Source organism: Lithobates pipiens, unplaced genomic scaffold, assembly GCF_037356315.1.
Source record: "Lithobates pipiens isolate NorthernLeopardFrog02 unplaced genomic scaffold, aLitPip1_a1.2 Scaffold_16, whole genome shotgun sequence".
NCBI lineage: Eukaryota > Metazoa > Chordata > Amphibia > Anura > Ranidae > Lithobates > Lithobates pipiens.
Window position 1 is genome coordinate 551084102 of NW_027507748.1, and position 11500 is coordinate 551095601.

The window sequence follows — 11500 nt, forward strand, 5'->3', positions numbered from 1 at the left end:
TGTCACGGGGTCCAGCGATGCCGGCAGCCGAGGCCGATCGATCGCTTGGCTCTCGGCTGCTGCAGTCACCATTCTAGGTGAGGGAATCAGGAAGTGAAGAGAATCGGCTTCACTTCCCGGTTCCCTACTGCGCATGCGCGAGTCGCGCAGCGCAATAGGAATTGTCCGCGCTGTCTCTGGGACCCGTGTGTGTCCCAGCAGACAGCGCGGCAGGACAGGAAGAGGCATAGACTCCCACGGGAGTCTATGCCCGGAAGTGGGTGTAAATACCTGTCTTTGACAGGTATCTCTACCCCCCTGAAAGGTGCCAATTGTGACACCGGAGGGGGGGAGGGTTCCGATCAGTGGAAGTTCCACTTTAGGGTGGAACCCCGCTTTAATTACCACTGAGTTGTTTTTTTGTTTTGTTTTTTGCAAAAAGACCGAATTTTTTTTCGTAGTTCTTGTAAAAAAAGTAATTTTTTCTCCTTCACTGATGTGCGCTGATGAGGTGGCGCTTATGGACGCGGATAGGCTGCACTGATGGGCACTGCTGAGATGGCACTGAAGAGGTGGCACTGAAGTGGGCTGATGAGAGGGCATCCATTCCAGATGCTTAAATGTGACATCACATACAAGCAAAGAGAGGTGGATCAGCAGGGTGAGTGCCAGGACAGGTAGATGTGTCTCATCTCTGCTTCCTTTCACCACTCTGCATATCACACATATCATAGATGAGAAAAAGGGTACAGCGTTGGAGCAGATAAGCAGAAGGGTACAGAGGTGGGCAAAATGAGCAGAAGGGGTTCAGAGGTGGGACAGATGAGAAGGAGGGTACAGTGGTGGAAGAGATGAGAAGGGGCTTCAGCAGTGGGGCAGAAGAGCAAGGGGGTACAGTGGCGGGGCAGATGTGCAGGGAGGTATAGTGGTGGGGCAGATGAGAAAGGGGGAACATTGATGGGGCAGATAAGCAGGGGGTATAGAGGTGGAGCAGATGTGCAGGGGGTATAGTGGTGGGGCAGATGAGAAAGGGGAATATTGATGGGGCAGATGAGCAGAGGGTTACAGTGATGGGACTGATGAGCAGGGGGTATAGAGGTGGAGCATATGTGCAGGGGGGACAGTGGTCTGAAGTGTGAAGTTGCAGGAATTGGGGCTGATCTGAGGCATGAGAATGCAGGATGTTAATTTCTCACTAATACTCAAGTAGTTTACAGCATTTACTTTATAAAAAATCCTTTTCATGATTGAGAGTGTGAAGTTGACTTTTTGTGGTATAAAATCAGCACTTTCAATGTCTTTAAAAATATTTTTCGGCACACTGTGCTCAAAAGGTTGCCTACCCCTGCTCTACCCGCTCTTCTTAGGTTTTCAGGTCCTATAGCATTTCAGCATTTCACACTCCACTTGCTCAGTGGATGACACATCCACCTCCGCTCGCTGTGAGACAAACCCAGTCCCGATCTGCTCGATGGGGAAATCGGGTGAAAACCAACCACCTGTCCTTTTTCATCTGATCATATTTGATCCGATCTGCCAAATGGATGGAAAATAAGACCACCATCTGTCTGGATTTGGCAGACAGGATGGGATCGGACGGATAGCGGTGGACATGTCACTGCTGACATCCACCATTCCATAGGGGAGACTGGAGGATCCGATCAGGTCCGCCTGAAAAAATGAAAGGCAGATCTGATCGGACAGCCCGTGTGAAAGGGGCCTAAGGCTCTAAAATCCAGTAGCCAGCGAGTAGACTGTTTACTGACTCGTAGCTGCTATTGCAGAACCCACTATTAAAGAAGCTGTGAACCCTAACTAATGACATTTAGTTTACTTAAAGTGAAACTAAACAAACATTAAAAACTATTGCGAGCAGGCAGCTCTGTATTGCAGAAGAGACGTGCTATAGTATGTCTGTTCTGCAATAAGGCAAACTTGCCTGCTTAAAAATATATGGATTACAGCACTCGCAACCGTGCAAAATTAACTCTTCAAAATAGTGTACGAATGTGTCACAAAAATATTCTCTTATAGCGCTCTTAAGCTACAAATTAATTCATGACATTTGCAACAGTGTACAGGTTAATACCAATTGTATATATGAACAAATCTGAAAATAACATCATCAATCTTGTGCTCCAATCTTCTACAAAGTGCAACATGCTCCATATTTCCGCTCTGTGGTGTGACTCCCCTTCTGTGTCCCCACTCACCAGATTTATTGGACCCCTAGCTTTTCAGTTTAAGGATCAAACAAGCAGATATCCAACAGTGGCTGATGGCTTGAACAGGTCCATAAAAGCTCTCCCCCAGCACAGCAGTTTATGAATGGAAAGAAAGGGAACTAATAGTGAAGTACTGTAAAATAGGTGTTTATTGCGCAAACATTGATCCCTACATACAAAACGTACCTTCTTGTTCATAGTCTTCTATTGCATGCTGCATGCAAAGCTCAGTGGACATTCCCAGCACACTGTGGTGGTGCCCAGGGGCGGACTGACCATTTGGCCACTCGGGCACTGCCCGAGGGCCCCAGGCCAATAGGGGGCCCCATCAGGGTTGCCAGCCTCAGTAAAACCAGGGACAGTATGTAAAAATCTGTGTTTTATTTACTTCTGTCTCTGAAATGTCCCTTACCGACATCCTTTTGGTTTAAAAATCCAGAGATTATAGCTGCCCCACCTCTCCAGTACCTTCTCAGCCAATAGAAACATGTCTGTGTATACTGTGTGTACATGTATGTGTATACTGTGTGTGTGTGTTTGTGTATACTGTGTGGCCCCATAATCTCTGATTGCCTGGGGGCCCCATCATTTCCTATTGCCCGGGGGCCCCATGAGTTGTCAGTCCGCCCCTGGTGGTGCCTGAGGCCAAAGATCCAGCAACCAGAAGGAGCTTGGGGAGAAGATTTCAGCTGCCAAGAGGGATCTACTGGCCACATTGCTGGAATGTGGAGGTGAGTATCTAGGGACTTTATTTCCTCTTAAAAACTGTATATCATAATTAACTGCCATGTGTATACATATAATTTTCACCTTTTTTTCTTCTTATGTTGCATCTTGCAGTTGCTGATCTCCTGCATCCTCTTTGCAGCTGCTTTCTGTCTACAAACATGCATCCTAGGAACATGCTTGTACATCAGCATGGTCACATGTATTCTTCACTGGGAGAACATGTGACGGGGTGATAATGCAGGAGCAGAACTGGTGGACAGTTGACAAGTGTCTGCACAATGACCTTTATGACAGGATCACCAGTTATTATTTTTAAAGTGGAACTTTAGGCAGAAAATTAAATCCTGCTAGATGACTTCAGGCTGGCCCCTTTTGCAGGTATAACTATGTGAAACATTAAAAATAAGTGTCTATACTGTTTAATATCCAGTAATACACTGTCTCACCCTGCTCTGCACATGCTCAGTTGCTCTCCATTTTTAGGCACTGACGAATTTGTAGAGGCCGATCTGCGCATAGCCTTAAAGCAGAAATTAACAACCCCCCCCCCCATCCTATCCTATCCAATCTTATTCTATCCTATCCTTTACAGCAGTGGTCATCAACCCTGTCCTCAAGGCCCACTAACAGGCCAGGTTTGCAATATAACAGAAATACATCACAGGTGATATAATTTGCTGCTCATTGATTGCAGGATTCTAGTGTGCATCTCCCCAAGGTAATACATAAAACCTGGCCTGTTAGTGGGCCCTGAGGACAGGGTTGATGACCACTGCAGCCAAGGAAGCTGCTTCTGTTGGAACTGAAACTGCCATGGTACTGCACATGTAATCAGTTATGACACCAGCCATTTGATGGTTGACAATTTGGTTGAGGACACAATCTAAGTTTGCATTTTCAGCATCCCAGGAATGTAACAGTTCTTTGTAACTGGTAAATTGATGATTTTAGCTCTGCTTTATGATTTACTGCTGAAGCTTTGGGCTACAGCAAAATGGCAGCCTCCAGCAAGACGGAACGAGAACAGTGCTGGAGGCAATTTACAGCACACACTCATTTTGATAGCATAATTATTAATGTGGAATGTATGTTCCTTGCTAAAGAACACTATTTTTTATCACATTGTTATGGGTAAAGTTCCACTTTAAGAAAGATGCAGATTTAACCACTTGGCCTCTGGAAAATTTACCCCCCGGCATGACCAGGCCATTTTTTTTGCTCTACAGCACGTTATCTTAACTGACAATTGCATGGTCATGCAACATTGTACATAAATTAATTTTTTTTTAAGTTTTTTTTTATATATATTTGGTCAACACTGGGTTTTTTATTTTTTGTGCTATAAACAAAAAAACTGTCCATTTTGAAAAATATATATATATATTTTTTTACATTCTGCTATAAAACATATATAGTAAAAATTAGAAAAATTTAATTTCTTCATAAATTTAGGCCAATATGTATTTTGCTACAAAATTGTTTAGTACCGTATATACTCGAGTATAAGCCGAGATTTTCAGCCTCTTTTTTGAGGCTGAAAGTGCCCCCCTCGGCTTATACTCGAGTCATCGCTGTCTGCCCGCTCGATCAGCGTGTCGAGCAGACAGACAGCGGCCATTCTATTCAAAAGCCGCGCCTCCGGCTCCGCCTTTGCCTGTGATAGGCGGAACACTGAATTTCCCAGCAGCCTGTGTTCCGCCTATCACGGACATCGTATCATCCTCGTACTACGGACGAGGATGATACGACGTCTGTGATAGGCGGAACACAGGCTGCTGGGAAATTCAGTGTTCCGCCTATCACAGGCGAAGGCGGCGGCGCAGCTTTTGAACTTTACAATGGCCGCCGACGAAGAGGGCACGGGACGGCACGGCACGGGACGGGACGGGACGGGGGCAAGGCAAGGCACGACACGGGACGGATGCAAGGAGGCAAGGCACGGCACGGGACGGAGGCAAGGAGGCAAGGCACGGGACGGAGGCTCGGGACAAAGGTAGGCTGGACACACACACACACACACACACACACACACACACACACACACACACACACACATGGATGGAGACACACACAGGGATGGATGGATGGATGGATGGAGACACACACACACAGGGATGGATGGATGGATGGATGGAGACACACACACACAGGGATGGATGGATGGATGGATGGAGACACACACACACAGGGATGGATGGATGGATGGACACACACACACACAGGGATGGACGGACACACAGGGATGGACGGACACACAGGGATGGACGGACACACAGGGATGGACGGACACACACACAGGGATGGACAGGCATGTCTCACCCTCGGCTTATACACGAGTCAATAAGTTTGCCAGTTTTTTTGGGGGTAAATTGGGGGCCTCGGCTTATATTCGGGTCGGCCTATACTCGAGTATATACGGTAAACAAAATCTCAATAAGTGTATATTGATCGGTTTGCGCAAAAATTATAGAGTCCACAAACTATGTTATATATATATTGTCTTTTTTTTTTTTTTGCTAGTAATGGCAGCAATCAGCGACTTATAGTGGGCCTGCGTTATTGTATCGGCCAGTCTGATACTAACTGACACTGACACTTTGTGGTAACCAGTGACACTAATACAGTGATCAGTGCTAAAAATATACATTGTCACTGTACTGATGACACTGTCTGGGAAGAGGTTAACCATCTAGGGCAATCAAAGGGTTAAATGTGTGCCTAACCAGTGTTTTTGTGTTTCCTATGTGGTGCTTTCATTAAGTCATCAACCCTGTCCTCAGGGCCCACTAACAGGCCAGGTTTTATGTATTACCTTGGGGAGATGCAGACTAGAATACTGCAATCACTGAGCAGCAAATTATATCACATGTGATGTATTTCAGTTATCTTGCAAACCTGGCCTGTTAGTGGGGCCTGAGGACAGGGTTGATGACCCCTGCAGGGATGTGCTGGATTTTATTCCCTGCTTAGCAAACAACTAAATACACAGATAAAATGTGATGTGGAGCGGTCATTTTAATAATGTTTAAAGTGAAATGTTAAACATGCAGATTCCTTTAAATAACATGTCTGGGGGATGCCCTGAACCCCCCAAAAATATATACCAGACCCGTATTCTTGATAATTGTCTGGTATGGAGATCAAAAGGGGACCCCCCTAAAAAAAGGACGTCCAAATTCCATACCAAATTTCATACCAGACCCTTTGTTCAAAGTACTCCTACTTATTCACAAAAAAACAGTAAATGATGGCACAAAACTTTGTGACCTTTAAGTTCTTTTGATTAAAAAAAATAAAAGTCCCATGATGTACATCCATCGTCAATCACGTCATCCAGTGATACAGATCCACATCAGTTACAATGAATGATGCATACCAACCCACTAAAAGAAAAAAGTCCCACTGACCACCAACACGATTCGCTCCCATTACCATACCAACTCACACCAAATGGCATCTCCTGGGCTCGGCCACTTAAAAACAAAGGGGTGTTGTCTACTGGGATACGTAATTGCTAAAATATAGCCATAGAGCTAGCTCAGCTCCTTTGTTTAAATGGCTGCGGATTGAATGAGGCCTGAAGGTGTCACTGGTTCCTAAGGACAAGGTAGGTGGTGGTTGCTTCTCCAACAACCATTAACAAGAAGGAAGCTGGTAAATATAGTAGCAGTAGAAATATGATGTTTGACTCCTAAAGGAGGGCAGGAGGCTATGGATAACGTTGTATGGCAGTTGTAAGTATTTTTTTTCGTAGGGAGAGCAGAAGCCAGTGGAGGGATTGGCAAAGATGGGTGGTGGACACTTAACGGTTGGTAAGGTGAAAAAGTCTGGCAACAGTATTGATGGTAGACTGGAGGAGGAGATAGCCTGTGTAAAAATCAGATTATTTGCATTAGAATTGTAGATCATATACACTTTTGAAGTCATTGCAATATGCTTGTTTGCTTTGAAAATAGTTACTGTGCTACATAAGATATGTTCAGCTTTTGCTTGTTGCCATGGTAGGTTTATGTAAAGACACCTAAGGAATACTAGTATAAACACAGAATTCCACCTACTTACAGTATCTACCACTTTATGCAAAAAGCATAATGCAAATACTTCCCACTGAGTATAGTAGATATGACAAGGGAGAAAGGCAACTAATAATGGATACATCCTTAGTTCTGCTCCTCAGCTCTGGGCTTTATTATCAATTAGGTTATCAAATTAAGGTAAATATTTTTTTTTTCACAACTTACCAAATTCAAAGATGCCAAATGTTATTCCCAGTGCTAATTTGAATGTATTAATATACATTATTCCTAATGTAGCTCCCTCTAGTGTGCTACTAGAATAGTGTAGACAAATTTATTTGACTCATGGTAAAGTGAGTCTGAATCTGGGTTGGGTTATTAGAGGTCAGGCTGGATGGCTCTACAGTGCAGGTCTCTGGTACCTCCCTCTGGGTCTAGAGGCTTTGAGAATCTTCTGTAAGTTAGTTGGTGGAGGCCAGGAGGTCCTGATCTGCATACTTGAGGGAGCCTGGCCAATCCCAAGGCAGAGGGCCTGGCAGGGTGGCTGGGTCAGCCCTTATATATGGGTGAGCCAGGCTAGCGGGAAAGTCAGGTGGAAGATGAAGTGCTGAGGAGGCTGATGGTGGTCTAGGAGGGGGTCCCCTAGGTCTGGGGGGGGGGGGGCTTTATCTCCAGGCTGGGCTTGGGCTGGTTTAGGAAGATCCAATCCGCATCACAGTTTGAACAGGATTCTTGCCTGAGAGCAGTGGGAGCAAGCAGGACAGAGTGTGTACATCAGTACACTCAGGGATTCACAAGGGGAGAGACTGCCACATGTAGCATGCTTTCAAAAGGACAGCGCTGTGCTTTAGCCCTTTTATTCTTTGCCATGGAAGAGCTTCAGAGCAGCACCCAGGAGGGTTGGTAGTACCTGCAAGCAATGGAGTTGGGAGCAGCTCTACAGAAGAGAGGAGATATTCCTGCCTGTAGCTTTTCAACATTTGTGCTATTTTGTAAAACTAAGCGAAAGAGCTAAAACCAAGAGCTCCTAGTCCATAAGGGACTTTTGCTACTGTTCCATAAAGACTATGATTATGTCTAGAAAGGTGAACGGTCCAGGATCTTATCTCTATACATAAGGAGGAAGTTCTCCTCCAACTATTGTTTTGTCAAGTTGGGGATCTCATAAATTCCTCTACCCCATCCAAGTTGTTACCCCTTATAAAACAACAAAAACAAAGCCAATGGACTGGCTTCTTGTGTCTAGATCCAAATGGAAAATGCACGTTGCCTGGCTGTGCAGGAATAGGAGCGCCAGTTACCAGCAGCCCTACATTAATTTTAAAAAATAAATTGAGCACGCTAAAGTAAACATTTCCCAGTAATCTATTTGTTAAAACTCCCACTTCAGCACTTGCAGTTTACAAATTGTAATGCTTCTTAACAGGAATGCATTAACAGTGACAATGCAGTCTCCAGTCAGCCTGTTAGTTTGGAAAAGGGGAGAAAGGAGCTGGAGCATGTCTTGCCATCATAGGCTACAGGGCTGTGTGTTTCTGTTGATGCACACGGTGTAGAGAGACACAACTGTAGTCCCTGCATGAAAGGTTGACCCGGAAGAATGCTGCTAGTGAAAGAAGCTACCCTGAAACAGGAAATCTGGGGTAGCGGTCATGGTACCAGCTTAAAATAGAATAAATCAGCTACTGAAAGTACTTAAAGGAGCTGTAAAGGCAGGAGGTTTTTTCTCAAATCGCCTTTCAGGACAACCCCGGAGAGAGAGTGTAGCTCCACCTTCTTCTCGGGAAACACATGCCCACTTTAAAAACACCTCCTCTTCCCCCATGGCTTCAGTTATTGTGTTTCCTCCATGGGGGAAGCATGTGCCTGGAACCAGGGGGAAGCTACACTCTCTTCAGGGGAGTAAAGTCTTACCTTAAAGTGGTGGTTGTTTCTTTGGCCCCCAGCAGCATCTCCACTGGGAGAGGTCTCCTGGAGCCCCTGGTCCCGCCATCTCACGGGACCGAGGACCCTCGGAGTGCCGGCGTTGTGTGCCCGGTGTCCGCTGGACAAGCGCAGGGAGGGCTCTGCTGCTGGTGGAGGTCGCTGCGGGTCAGCGGCGTAGCTCAGTTTTCGGCGGCGGGTCCCGGGCGGCGGCAGCATCGTTTACGGTGACGCTCGGCTGCTCTGAGGGGATGTGGCGCCGTGGTTCAAGCTCCTGGAATGCAGGCACCATGGGGCGGGTCAGGTGACCGAGTGCTTCTGCTTCCGGCCAGCCCTGATGACGCGGCGGCCAGGAAAATTCACATGGATAGCTTAACTGATTGAAAGAAGCTGTTTCACTCAGCGGAATGGAAGAGTGTAAGTCAGCAATGGCGGAGGCAGGCGCCCCTAGCACCGGTCCAGCCCAGGTATGTAAGGTGCAGCGGCACCCTCTTCTTTACTATTGGGCTATGCTTGTGGTATGTTTGTCGTTTCCCCCCTCTTGGGGGCCTGTCGCTGCAGGTTAGAGGTGACTTCACTCTGACCTTTGCAGCTTAGTTCAGGGGTCTCACTAGTGGTCTGTTTGGTGATGGGTCTCTGCACTGGCTTGGTGTTAGCAGCTGGTAGTTAAAACATTTAGTGAATTTAACCTGTATGTCGTTTCAGGAAAGGTCACTAGGAAAGGCTAAACTAAGTCAGAGTAAATGTCCTTCTTGCAAAAACCCCCTTAGAGACTCGTAGCAGAGCTTGTATCAGGGAGTTGGTGGAAGAGGAAACATCCCAGCAGTATAAGGAGTTATTTTCCTCGGTTAAAGAACTGACAAGCTCATTGAGTTCAGTCAGGTCCATCCTGATACAAAACCCTGCCGGACAGACCGAGCCTCAGAACTTGCCACCTAGCCCCAGGGCATCGTCATCCAGACCGGTAGAGACCGAGGACTCTGGAGATGGAGGTAGTACTCTTATCTCCATCAGGAATTCTGAAGAGGAGGAAGAGGAAGAAGATAGCAGGGGCTCTCGTTATAAGCTATCGCTAGAGGAGGTAGATGACATCCTTAGAGCAATCTACATGACTCTAGAAATCCAGGAGGAAAAAGTACAACTGTCAATTCATGACAAAATGTACCAGGGGTTGGACAAAACAAAACAGAGAGTTTTTCCAGTCCATAGGGTTCTCTCAGATACGGTGAGAAAAGAGTGGAAGGACCCAGAAAAAGCCCCTTTTTTCTCCAAGGCCCTCAAGAGAAGGTTTCCTTTTGAGGATAAAGACTCGGAGGTATGGAACAAAAAACCCAGAGTCGATGCAGCTTTCTCGCAGGTATCCAGAAGAAAGGATCTAGCCTTTGAGGATATGGGGATCCTAAAGGACCCAATGGATAAGAAAGCTGACTCCATCCTCAAGAAGGCCTGGGATGCAGCGTCAGTCAGTCTGAAGCCAGCCATGGCTGCTACGGTAGTGGCCAGGAACCTGGAATGCTGGATGAAGAAACCGAAGAGCCATGTTGAAGCGGGGATGCCACGCAAGGATCTTTTAGAGTCTTTCCCACTAATTCTGAATGTGGTCAAATATATGGCAGATGCATCAGCAGAGTCGGTCAAGCTAGCCGCCAGGTCTTCGGCTCTTGTGAATTCAGCCAGAAGGGCAGTTTGGCTGAAAACATGGTCTGGGGACACAGCCTCTAAAGTCAAATTGTGTAGTCTGCCTTTCTCAGGTGACTTGCTCTTTGGCCCCCGATCTAGAGTCAGTTCTGGATAGGATGGCTGATAAAAAGAAGGCCTTTCCAGCCAAAAAGAAGCAGGTTACCAAAAAGAATTTTCGTGCTCTTCAACAGTCCCATAAAAAAGACCAAGACCGTAAGAGCCGATGGGGTTCACAGAAAGGTAGAGGCAGGGGTGGAGTCCTCTTTAGATCTCCCCCAGAGCAGGCTTCCAAGAACAAGTGACAATCTCTCCCCAGTGGGGGGGGCAGACTGTCAGCTTTTCGCAAACAGTGGGACAAGCTGTCTCCAAACTTGTTTGTGAAAAGCATAGTCGATCAGGGGTACAGGTTAGAGTTTGCAGAACCATCCCGAGCAGGTTCTATGTGACAGCTTTGCCGAGGGATCAGGAGAAGGCTTCTGCAATGAAGATCTTATTACAGGAGCTGATACAGCAAGAGGTTCTAATCCAAGTCCCAGTAAATCAGCAGGGCAGAGGGTTTTACTCTCATATCTTTCTGGTGAGGAAACCCTCAGGGAAGTACCGTCTAATCCTGAACTTAAAAGTTCTGAACAGGTCTATACGGTACAAACATTTCAGGATGGATACAATTTTTTCCATCACAAAGTTATTGACCCCAAGTTGTTTTATGGCATCCTTGGATCTAAGGGATGCCTACCTGCATATACCCATTCATCAGGCGTCACAGCAGTTCCTGCACCTGGCATTGAATTTGGGGAGTTCAGTGTGGCACCCCCAATTCAGGGCTCTGCCATTCGGACTCTTGTCCTCTCCCAGAGTCTTTACAAAGATTATGGCAGAGGCTCTGGAGCCCCTGAAATTAAAGGGGATTTCAGTCGTCCCTTATCTGGATGACCTTTTGTTTTTTGC